This window comes from Amborella trichopoda, chromosome 9 (assembly GCF_054954075.1).
Source record: "Amborella trichopoda isolate Santa Cruz 75 chromosome 9, AtrichopodaSantaCruz75HAP2 v2.0, whole genome shotgun sequence".
In the NCBI taxonomy this organism is placed as follows: Eukaryota; Viridiplantae; Streptophyta; class Magnoliopsida; order Amborellales; family Amborellaceae; genus Amborella; species Amborella trichopoda.
Window position 1 is genome coordinate 4,086,962 of NC_142344.1, and position 13,688 is coordinate 4,100,649.

Sequence of the window (13,688 nt, forward strand, 5' to 3'; positions counted from 1 at the left end):
TGTGGGAAAAGGAGAAGGCAATACTCTTCAAATTAACAAAGATGTCTACCAATGAGACTTCTTTGCCTTCACTGGTAGAAGAGAACCAATCCCATAGGGTTTGTAGAATTCTATCCTTCATGCATTCCAGATCCAAAAATACTCTTTCAAAGGTCATTCTATTACGCTCGAGCCATTTTTGTTAAAGAATTGCACTGCATGTCCTCCAGATAAAAATTCCTTTAAAAGGCAAACAAACAAAATTGAAATGGTTAGCAATGCCGATTAACTGTTCAGGGAGAATAAGAAAAAAATCCAGGTATCGAAAGGCCCAATTTCAAATATTTGCAGCAAAAAGGCAGTGTAAGAAAATGCGACGTCGAGTCTCTTTCTCTTGTTTACACATCAAGAGGATATTAGGCAAAACGGGGTTTCTATGACTCCCTGAACTCACGTGTACATGTGCTTCCCCCTCTAAAGTCTGATTATTAGATCCAATTTTTTGATGGATTCATGATCTAGACATGATGATCTTGATTATATAAACAAAATATATATATATTTTTTTTTTTTTACACACTAATTTGGATGCCTTAAACTAAATAAATAAATATATAAATAAAAACCTCAACTATTATCTTAAGACGGACTTTCAGTGGGTAAGGCCGCACACATCCCTCGACTCACAAGCAACTTTTCCTTTAAATATACATAAAAAAAATTTACGTTAATGCCCCCAATTTATCTTGGAATTAAAATTGTTTATGCCTCATATGTTCTAGTTACATTAATGTCACAGTTTATGGTTTTTTGTTTTTTCCAAAATATCATTAGTTGAAACTTTTCAAAATCCGAACCGAAACTACTATCAAAATGGTTCATATTTTGAAATTCCAAGCAGGCTTAGTTGAGTTATGAGTTCAGAATTTCAAAAATTGAACCCTCCTTGGTCACCTAACTCAATCCCTTCTCCCAAAACTCAAATAATACAGTTGGGAATTTCAATATATATATGCTGGGTGGCTCATGAAAAACCGGTTTGGAATTTCGATTTTCGAGTGAATCTGTTAATAGCTTCGATTATGATTTTGAAAGTCTGAAATAACAGTATTTTGAAAAAATAAAAATAGAGTTATGCGCGTAAATTACAACATACGAGAATGATTCTGAATTCTAAAAAGATATAGGGGTTATTAGTGTGAATTTCCCTATATTTAATAATAAAATATGCCATTAAAAGGTTCTATTGTATAATTATTATGACGTCAAAAGATTCAAATTAACATAAGAGATATCTTTCAAAAAAATATTATAAGAATATTTAAAAATAAAAGTTTATATAAAGTATCAACCTTTGAGGTGCATCTCAAGAATCCATCAAAAATGTGGTTTTGACATTGAAAAACCCTCTAATGGCTCATCCCAAACCTCAAGATGTATGGACATACGAAAAGGAGGTTTGGACTTTTAAAATAGTACATCTTGTATCTGGATCATCTATTTTAAATATTTGTGCTTTTAAATCTATATATATGACCCACATCATTTTGAGTTTTAAATTTCATGATTAAGGGTGAAAACGGATTTTCATAAGAGTTTGTGGCACAAAAACCGCTTCTTTCGGCCGAGTTTGTAAATGTGTCTTAGATTTTGAGGCCATCATAATTAATATGATAATTTTTATTTTACTTAAACTAATTAATGCCATGATAAATTTATTAGAATTTATAAATATTCTTAAAAAGTATTTTATTCATGACATAGAGGGAAATTTACATGAATTAAAATTTCAACTAATTAATGTCATGATAAAATTATTAGAATATATAAATATTCTTAAATAGTATTCTATTAGGCAAATTTACATAAAAATATTATATATTTTTAAATAAAAATATTCTCATAGAAAAGAATTAAATTTTCAACTAATTAATGTAATGATAAAGTTATTAGAATTTACAAATATTATGTATTCTATTCATGACATAGAGGAAAATTTACACAAAAATATTATATATTTTGAATTAAAAATATTCTTTTATTTTTATTTTACTCTCAAGTCCGTTTTTAGTCCTTTTTTGCCTTGATATTGTTTCCGAAATGCATCTAAGCTTGGCACTTGAAGTCCGAGCCTAGTTTCTATTTTGAAAAAGATTTAGATTTTTTTTTTTTTTTTTTTTTTAAGTCTGGGGGAAGAGAGAAGGCCCCCTACCCATTTTTTATTAATATTATAAAATAAAAATATATAGCTCATTGTTTAACAACCCTAGAATAAGGCACATGTGACAAATCATGAAGAGAACGCCAAACAGTAGCTTTTTGCAAGAATATCAACCACCATGTTGGCGTTGCAAAAAATATGGATAATGGACCACCCATGATTTAAAAGCTGTTGTCTACGATTTGCTACAATTGTAAATATTTTCCATGGAGACCAACAACATTTATGAATAACATTAACGATCAATGAGAGTCAATTCCAATTTGAAGAGGAAACACTTCAACTGAAAAAGCTAGAATTAATCCTTCTTGAAGAGCAGAGAAGTCTGCGTAATTATTAATTGCGATCTCAAAAGGTTTGGAAAAAGCTGTAATAAAACTACTAGAGTTTTATTACAGATAACGCTACCCCCACCTGCTCGTCCTAGAGTATGCAAGGAAGCCCCATAATTGTTAAGCGTGAAATGATTATGGCTAGGAAGTGACCATGCCACCGGGATATTACACTGATCTTTCTGTTGATGCCAATTAATCTTTAAATTGTCAATAGTTGCTTTATCTGACACATGAAATATCCAGGATTTAGCATTAGCTAAGTCCCGAACATGAGAAATTATTTTTCGAAGCAATTTTTCCCTCTTGATTGGTCTAGATTGGAAGATTCTCCGATTACACTTCGCCCGTAAAAACCAAATAGTTGTGAAAAACAAAGAAGACCAAATATTTAATAATCCATTAGATTTGAATCTGAAAGATAACTAACTTCTCAACATCACAGGAATAGAAGAACCATAAATAAAGCGCTTACCACACCGCCATGCAAGGGACCTCCATATAGCTTGCGAGAAATCACAAAGGAACAAAAGATTAGAGGGAGTAACATCATTATTTTTACAAAAAAGACAAACAAGAGGAGCCATGGTTATCCTACGCTTCTGCAATAGAGTTATAGTGGGTAGCCGACCGTGAAGAGCCAACTAAAAGAACCATTTTTAACACAATATAAAATTTACCAACAAACAACACTAGCAAAAATAATCTTATTTAAGATAAAGAAATAAAAATCGTGAATGAAATCACAAGAATAAATAACAAATGCACGAATACGAGTATTTCAGCACCGGCTAATAAACACAAGATAAGAAACAATACCCACAAAGGCGGCTAATAAACACAAAATAAGAAACAACACCCACAAAAGGGCCTCTATGTCTACCAAAAATTTATTTATTCGATAAAATTTAATCCCCGTTTACAATAGCGTGATCCTTTTTATAAAAGAGTTATCTTCTCTTCTTAACAATAGATAACTCATTTTTCCATAAAAAGATTATTATTTCTTTTCCCCATCCACTAAATCTTTCCTAACTCAACCTTACCTTTCCTTGAGATGAATTCAAGTCATGTGCCTACCCACAAGATACACTAAAACTTTCCTAAATAAAATACATAAGACTACAACTCTTTCCTATGTGCATACCCTAAAAGATAAGTACCCTAAAGATAAGTCCCTTTCTATTTAATAATGACAATAATAGTAAATTACGTGAAAGGAACCTTCCTAAAAAGACCAAACTAATACCAACCAAAAAAAAAGAAAGGTTTATGTGCTTCCCCTACCGCATAGAAGTTCTATTTTCTGCTCTTTATCCAACCGTCCATTTTGAATGGAGGGCTAAGATTGCCCCAATCACGATGCCACATCTCTACACTATTTTATTTTTAATTTATTTTCTATAAACTATTTTGGCCCCAAATTTTGGACATCTATTCCTCTATTAAACTTACACTAGCAAAAAATATATAAAAAAATATTTTCAATAAAATAAAATGACCAAAATACCCTTGAATGTTTCAAATGGTATTTTTGGTCATTATATTATATTGAAAAATTACTTTTAATATTTTTTATAGGTGCACCCCAATGAGAAGATGGCACTTACCAAATTTTATATTCATACAATTTGTATAAAACAAAAAAACAAAACAAAAAATACTATGAGACGTCGGATCTAAGATCAAAGAGTGAGTGGCTCTCTTGCTCAAAATTGGATGGCTGGATGGTAGGGGGAAGATAAAACTTCTATGTTGTATGGGAAACATAGAAACCTTTACCTATATATATATATATATATTCTCATTGGAGAGGTCTTTGTGCCCGAACCCGATGGGAATAGGGGTGTAAACAGGTTGGGTTGCGTTCATTTGAGTACAAACTGGTCCTGAACCAATTGAATCCTATTTGATCCTACATCAGACCTAGTTTCGAGTTGGTCCAGGTCACTAGACTGATCTTACCTGCCGGCTTGGGTCAAGTCAGGTCTAGGTCATTGGACCCTAGCTCTTTTTTACACCATATCTCACTGACCATTTCCCTTGTTCATATTCTTAATCATGTTGAATCCCAATCCCCCATCTCTCGTACATACACACTCTTTCTTATCTGACAAAATGCAATTTCTTTTGTCCTTTGAAACTTGCAATAGAAATGTTTGCATTAAGGATTCAATCCGACAGTTTACAAACTAAGGGATTGGAAATATAGATATGAAATAGACAGGGAGGTTGGCCCATGTGGATTTGATCAGGGTTTATTTCCCCCAATTGAGAGGTACATAGCTTTCCATGCATTAGTTTTCTTTGGAACCTCTTGAGCACTGAGATCCACAGTGGTCTACCGAGCTTTCCATGGGAGAGAGGTTGGCCCAGGAATTCACATGGGGACACACCTCTCTCCGACAACACGGTCTCCAATCTGTTTTACTCTCTCTTCTAGACCTGCTTTTTAATATGAAGCCCTTAAACCATCTCAAAATAGTTGAGGAAGAGCCATGAAGCCTTCATTTGATCTTTTGTAGGGTATCGTCGGTATATTGAAGACGGGATGTAGTAGACCTAGGGCCATATGCTAAAACCATCCATTTATTCCTTACTACCAACTGCCTTGATCATTTGGTTAAGGAGTTGAACAACCACAAAGGAAAGGTGGAAGAGGGTCATCTTGCCTCATCCCTCTAACGGCCCAAAAGAAACCTCTAGGAGTGTCATTGACAAGTATTGAACAATTTGTAGTAAAGTTTCTGGTGACCCACAATATTGACCAACTACCATGCCCTGTGAGGCCCATAATATTATCCAAAAATGACCGGTCATATGCTTTTTCGAAGTCTAATTTATAAATAATTCCTGATCTACCTTTCTTGTGTCAATAATGCAAGCGTTTGTATGGCACTAACATACCATTGTGACCATATCGTTATCTCTAAAGGCATACCATGGGGGTGAAATAACATGTTCCATGACCCTTCTTAGTAATGAAGCTAGGATTTTGTCTAGGCTTCCCACCAGACTAATAACTTTGAGTGTCATCAGTATCAGAAAACCATCTTAGTCAGGCGCCTTATCCCTTCCCATCTCAAACACAGCTGCCTTAATTTCATCAATGTGAAAAGGCCTCTCCAACCATGCGCCCCTCCCTGTGATTATTTGGAGAATTTCTTCTATTTACACTTCTCTAAGGCCTCTTTTCCACCTTAAAGTTTATTTTAAATGGCACATGGAAGCAATGTCAATATCTTCAATGGAAGGGATCTCCTTATCATGGAGCACATCCTCAGTATGCTATTGGGCTTCCTTGATTCTTTCTTGCTTTGCCCGCCCGAATTACAAACCTGAGTTGCTACATCCTACACAAGAGCTGCTCCTTTTGGTTATCTTCTTCCTATACTAGCAATTTATTTAAAATTTCATCAAAATTGATATTTAAATATAAATAGTCCCTCTGCTTTGGACTAAATTTTACTAATAGGATCTTTTTTCTTTATATTTTTTTTTCTTGTGAGAAAAGATATGGGGTCTTATGGTCTAATTGAAGGTATAACCCTTAATCGAGCATAATGGCATACCAAAATTTCTGTAGGCGACATCAATTAGTTAGAAAAAGCCTATGACGATGATGATGATCTTTTTTTTTTTTCTTGCACCCATGTATGAGTGATAGGTATCCTTGCTTGATCTCCATTGCAAGGGATCCTATTTTTATTAACTACTTATTTTCAAAATGCCACCAGTAATCCATGGAGACTAAGAAAAAATATGTCCTCTATTATCAATGGAAGGAGACTTAGTTTGTGTAGGGTATCAATGTTATACTACAAGAGTAAGGTGGGCCTAAAAAATTGCCAAAAAGGTAGTTCAAGTCTTGAAAATAGTTTACTTTATAGCACTGAACATTCATTTTCAAGATTTTCAAGTGTTTATAGATCTACTTGGTCTACACTAGTTGTAAGGTATTAAATTTCACAATCATGTGGAAATAGGATTTCATAATTGTAAGGGTTTTTAATACAAAAACTGTATCTTCCAACAAGATTTAAGGGTGTACCTTACAATGACTAGGACACCTTATAGAAACCGCACCCATGCTTCATTTCATGTGACTATGACAGTCAAGAATATATCTAGGAAAAGTGTTTTATGAATCAACATGTGCAAGAGCTCGTTGAGTCTTCAACGTCCATTTTAAAGATGGACGTTGTGTAAAGCGCTCGAGATAAAAATTAGATATGGATGGTGCCAAAAAACATCCCCAAAAAAAGTAAATCATAAAGTTTCAGTTTTTTTTTTTTTTTTTTCATCTCTATGAGGAGATTGGCTTATATGATGAATCCCTAAAAGGTTGGATAAAAAAGATTGGCTTAGATGAATCCCTGAAAGGTTGGATAAAAAATCCATCTTTATGGTGAATTTTGGAGGAGGCCGCACGTGAACATATGGATGGGCTGACTCATAAAAACGCCATCCATACATCTATGACTTTTTAAAACCACAAGATTGCCAACAAAAAGTATGTTTCGATATTTTTCTTTTTTATGACCATTTATCCAACCCAAAAGAAGCAACGAATAACAACCACTTCTTTATTGGATAACCATCTGATTGATGGGTAATATTTCCAATCCTTAAAACACCCCTGACCCCACTTCCTACAAAACGGACCAAACTTTTGTGGAGGCAGGCTATCCTGCCACACCAATTTATGGTGTCATGGACCATTTTTACTACTAAACATGGTACTTTTTAGAAACAATTTATGTTTTGGGACATTGTACCATGAGGTCAAAAAATTTTCAAGTTTTTGGTTCTCATTTTATACTCAGTTGGAAAGTCTAATCTTCAAATGATCCAAGCCTCAACAAAGGTGAAGGGCGGTTCAAGAGTTGGACTTTTTACAACCCGAACACTTGGTATTTTTGTATTTTAGGTAATTTGAAAGTTGGATTTTCAAATAGTTTTTTTTGTACTTTAGGCGTTCAAAAGTTAGATTTTCGAATCAAAGGACAAATAAATTGAAAAAGACACAAAAATTTTAGACCTCAGCATAAAATATCCTAAAATACAAATACTTTTGAATTTCAAAGTTTATTTTGGACCCCAAGCATTTAAATGCTGAACTTCCACAAGAACGACCCTTGGGAACTGTCATAAGCATTATATGCATAAATCAACGCTCTGCACTCCCTCGAATTTACCCAGATTAAGTGGTGTGTATGAAAATGAATGGCAAATTGGCATTACTATACACATGTAACACGATCCCCCCGTGGCCCACGAATGTATGATTGATTTTGAGCAAGGGAACAACTCGTGTAACACAATAGTGCAAAGCAACTGTGGTGCAATAAAGTCGTTAAGAGGAAAACAGGAAAGCACCATTTCTTTGGACAAATGGTGAGGGTCCACTAAGTCCTCTGGACTGTCACTCAAGTGATGTGAACAGATGAAAAAGACATGTAGACCATGGTAAGAAGTTATAATTTATGATCATTCAATGTGGAAAACATTATGTTTGAAAATATCAGATGGAGCTATGGGCCTCGTGTTCATAGTATGGTCTCCCTGGACCACTATAGCCACCAAAGAAGGCCAAGAAAACAGAAAATCTTTTTTTTTTTTTTCAAAAGGTTACTATTTCGGTTGAGTACTAAGAAAAAAAAATTACATCACTAGAGATAATAAAAGAAGGTAAAGAAGCATCACCCTTAGTCAAAGCATCAACCACAGATTTTGACATGAGAAAAAGAAACAGACATAGAAGACATCAAATCCATAATCTGCAACCATAAAGGCCGCAATTCCCATGGGACACATTGTTCCTTGTTACACCACCTAATTGCATTCAGAGAGTCCCCTTCAATCCAACAGCTGTTACCATAATTCCTATCAATGAAAATCTTTAACCCATTAAGTAGTGCACTAAGTTCAGCACAGTTAGCAGTTGCACAACCTATCAGACCTGCATAAAAGAAAAGGATGTTTCCAAAATAGTCACGCAAGACTCCACTTACTCCAACTAAACCAGGGTTATTAAAGGAGTTACCATCAAAGTTGAGTTTCATGTTACCAGTAGGAGGAGCATGCTATATATGTTTCGGTCTACTTCTAACTCAGCCAAGACGACAAAGATTCTATAGGTTAGCCATAACATCTACCTTAGAGATACCACATCTCTCTTTTAGCACTGATAGGCACGACCAGATTGACAGCTTAATAGAATGAAGTAACATGTTAAAGGGAATGGAAATCCCGTCAAATATCCTTCTATTTCTTCCTTTCCATACCTCCCAAAGTATGACACCTTTAGCTATCCTCCAAATAATCTTACCCACCTTGGGCAGGCGAGGAAGTGTAAATTAATAGACTATTCCCTCTACATATTGGGGAATGACCAAATTAATACCAAAAACATCAAACAGACAATACCACAATCTCACAATAAAAGGTCAATCAATAAACAGATGCTCACCAGTTTCACCACCATCTTTACATAATAAACACATATTCGGCAGAACTTTTCCCCTTTTTATCAAGTTATCAATGATTAAAACCTTGTTCATAGCAGTCAGCCAGACAAAAACTTGAACTTTGTGGGGTATCGGTCATTTTCAAACTTGAGCAACTTTCGGACATGACCATCTCCAACGATCATAAAAAGGTAGATTGTAGCATATTTAACAGTAAACACCCCATCACTCTCAATCTCCCAAACCATGTCGTCCGCCGCATTTTGTGAAACATAGATCTTATCCAGCAATTCCATAAGTGCACACCATTGAGAAAGTAGTAAACTATTCAATCATCTATAGGCCAAAGGAATATTCCAAGAAATATTATGACCCCTTCTAGCTAAGACTAGACTAGAACCTAGACTTACTAGACTCAATGGATTTTGGTTAAAACCCTAAACTAAGGTATGCCTAGTCTAGCTCTAAAGGCAACTCTTAAGCTTAGACCTATGCTAGAACCTAGACTAAGATCTAGACTAGATGGTGCACAAGTCTCGGTTCGGACCAAGAGTGGGTCTAGGGTTGGAGGGGTAAGCAACTCTAATGTATTTTTTTTATTATTTTTTTTTATCTTTTTAATTTTGATGAAACACAGCTAAACTAAGCATGGTGAAAGCAGGGAAAATATGATTTCAGTCAAAAGTAACAAACTAAAATAAAATCAAAAGGACAGAAACATAACAGATCTATCTGAAGCAATTTTATATATATATATATTTTTTATTTTTTATTTTAGGTCAAAAGTTGGTCAACAGAGAGCCAAAAGTCCCTGGAATGGTCCTGTGGGGTCCCAAAATTTTCAAGGACACTTGTAGTTGGGCGACACGGGTGGTATCACCTAGGTAGCACTAGTGGTGTTGCCCTTGCAGGGCAAGCGACACGGCTGGTGTTGCCCAAAAAAGTATTATTTTTTATTTTTTTATATTTTTATCTTGTTAATCTTAATAAAATAAGACTACTTTAAACTTGAAAGAAGCAATAAATAAAAATATTTATGATGAAATAAATTAAAATAAAGTATAACAAAAAAGCCTAGATTGAACTAAAAACCATTTTTTTTATCATTTTAAAATTTTTATTTTGATCTGAATTTTTTTGTGTGCTCACAAAAGAGTCCCTAGAATAGATCCACAAAGTTCTAAATGTTTCTGAGACTTTTAAATTTGGGCGACACTGGGAGTGTCGCCCAGAAAGAGCAAGGTTTCGGAGCACCGAAACCCTAGATTTTGGTTAGTGCCAACTTTTAGGACCTTTTGTGACTAAAAAAAGTGAAAAACAGTGAATAAAAATTGTATTTTGAAGCTTGGATCAAGCTCGAAATAGCCCCACGGTGGGCTCCAAACTGTTTACGATGAAAATCTGATAGATCTTTTGATGAAGATCTCTCAAATTTTAACACCTTAAACTAATTAAAAAGATGTAAATAAAGTGGTAGAGAAAGTGGGGCACATCGAATTCAGATTTGAGGCCAGATTTGCCCAGAAACGAGCTGATCCACTCTCAGATATGTGACAGAGCCAGCATGATCCAAAGCATTAAAGTACAATTTTTAATGACACGTTAACAGATCATAAATAAATAAAAGAAGAAAAACAGTAAAAAGAATCAGAAAGAGAAAGGAAGAAATAATATCAAACCGAGCCAGATGGCCCGGGATTCCCGAACCTTCAAAGGCTCGCCCGTATCAGAACCAATTATCTTTGCCTCTCTGATTCGGATGTTGACCAGCAGATCTTTGGTGTAAAGGGTTAGATCCAGAGTTGTTGTGCCCTAATTCTAAGTTTGATCTAGGGTTTTTGTGGGGGTTAAGACTTAAGGAGGCTAGGGTTTCTATCTTTTATAGGGTTTTTAATCTAGAGATTTTTCTAAAGCTGTCGGTCTTTCTGAGATTTTTTGAGATTTTTTTCTCGGGGTCTAGAGGAGAATTTCCTTAGTTTTCTAATGGTTTTATGATCTCCAGAGGTTGAATATGAATTTTGAGATTTTTTCTAATTTTTTGGGATTTTTTAGAAATTTTTCTAAATTTTTAAGAATTTTCTGAAGGTTTTTCTTATTTTGGTATTTTGGGTAATTTTCGTAATTCCTAGAATTTCTAAGTTTTTTTTTTTTTTTTTGGTCTCTTTTTCTCTCTCCTTTTGGGTTAGGGAGAGGGGGGATTTATAAGATTCAATTGATAATTTTTTCTAAATTATTTTGGAGTTTTTTCGAAATTTTTTGGATTTATCTTTGAAGTTTTAACCTTATCTAATTAAAAAAAAAGAGTTTACTGCATCATCAGATGTATTGATTGCATCATCAGCCAGCATTTGGGCATGTCAGGCCCATTACCGCCCAGCCCGCGGCCCGACAGTTGGGTCTCACAGGGACTAAATTATTATTTGTTATATCGTTTTATCCTTAGGTCTGATTCAAACGATTCTTGGACCATTAGAAAGCTCTTGGGCTCTACTTCAAATTGGGATAGGATTTGGGTAGTTTTGGTTTAACTAAATTTGGTCCACTAGGATAATGTGGTCCTAATGGTTTAGAAAACCATAAAATTTGCCAGATTTAAAATGGGGTGTCTACATCGAGTAAAATAAAATTGAAAAAAAATAAACGAAAAACACAAAAGAGAAAATGGCTAGGCCGGACTAATGAGGCTAGCCCTATCATGGACCTAGCATAGGCTGCCCTGGTCCTACCCTCTGGCCATGATGGTTTGGCCCTGGCCTTGACTCAGTCCTCAGGCCATGTGGCCCAGGCCCTCGTTTCTACGTCCGTGCCACCAAAGTCATTGCCACCGCTAGAGTCTAATTTTGCTCATCCAAGAATTAAAGAATAGTTTTCGTGTACGAAAATAAGATGGAGACAAGTTTTGGAAGATTGCAATGTTGGAGATCTCATTTTGTCAAGGAATATTCACGATCATGTGTTGCATGATGCTTCAACTTATGAAAATTCATCCAAATTTTAGTATTTTATTTTTATTTTTAGAGTATAATTTTGCTCATCCAAGAATTAAAGAATAGTTTTCGTGTACTAAAATAAGATGGAGACGAGTTTTGGAACATGCAATGTTGGAGATCTCATTTTGTCAAGGAATATTCACGATCATGTGTTGCAAACATGAAGATTTAAATTAATGGGTGTGGTTTGTATAGAGCTGTCTATCTATCTCTCTCTTACGTCTCTCTCTTATATGTCTCTATCGCTCTCTCATATGTTTTCACGATTGAGCACAAATTTAGTATGTTTATACTTTTCACCACCACAGACGTATAAGAAAAGTTAAAAACAATTAAAATAATAAATAACCAAAATATAGGGGTATTTTAGTAATTTTATCTATTTTAAATTATTTTTAAAATACTTTTTATGAGTGTAATGAGAGAAGTAGGGACATACCAAATTTAAGTCCAATCCAATATATAGATAAAATATAAAATTTAGATACACTTTATGCTCTCAAAAAGTGAGATTTGACTGTAAAATATGAAATTTATGGAACTATTTGAAATCTCAAAACTAAAACATGATTTTTCTGTAAATTTCTCTATTTTTGAACTGATTTATTCTATTATAAATACTTATATTTTTCCAAAATTACTAGAGAATGTCATATATATAACATCTAATTCATGATAAAGTTTTAAATTAAATTAAAAATTTTAAAAAATAATTAATGTCAATATACCATAAGAGATTGAAATGATATGAAAGATATAAGATGAAGTCATACTTTAAGTCTTATTTTCATGTTTTAATTATAAATATTTGTTACAAAATTGACTAATTTAATTAGGAAAAAGTTTATATGGAGCCACTCTAAATAATCAAATTAGAGCTCACCTCAAAATTTTCACTAGAAGATGTTGTTTTGATGCCCAAATATCCTCAAATTGATCATCTCGACATCAAGATGAATGGACATAAGAAAAAAATGGATTTCAAGTTTTGGAAATAGTGCATCTTATAAAGCATTTTTTAACCATTAATTTTCAAGTTTTGATAGAATTACTCATCTACACTTTTTTTTTAATCTTTAAATTTTATAATTAGAGATTAAAATATATTTTAAGGTTATCACTAAAATTTCCGGTATTGAAACCACATTTCTCAATACTATTTAAATGTGCGCTCTATTCTGATTGTTTAGAGCCTCAGCTCTATACAAACCACACCCATTAATTTAAATCTTCAAAAAAAGTGTAGACGAGCAGATCTATCAAAACTTGAAAATTTTGAAAATTGACAATCCAAAAATGTGTTACAAGATGTATTATTTCCAAAACTTGAAATCCATTTTTTTCTCATGTTCATGCATCTTTATTTTCTCATGTCCATATATCTTTATGTCGAGATGATCAATTTGAAGATATTTGGGTATCAAAACAACCTCTTCTAGTGAAATGTTTTAGGCAGGCTCTAATTTGACTGTTTAGAGCCTCAACTCTATATAAACTTTCCTTTTAATAGAACAGAATGACGGACCAGGTTTCGTATAGCCGATTCCAATTAGTTGGGAAAGGGTTCTGATGATGATGAAGCTTGATCATCTATAACTTCATATACGTAATAAGGTCATTATGAAGTAATATGAACTTTATAGATTTTTGAGGTCATATCAACTTCTCCTTTTCTTAGACCTATTAAAAAGAAAGA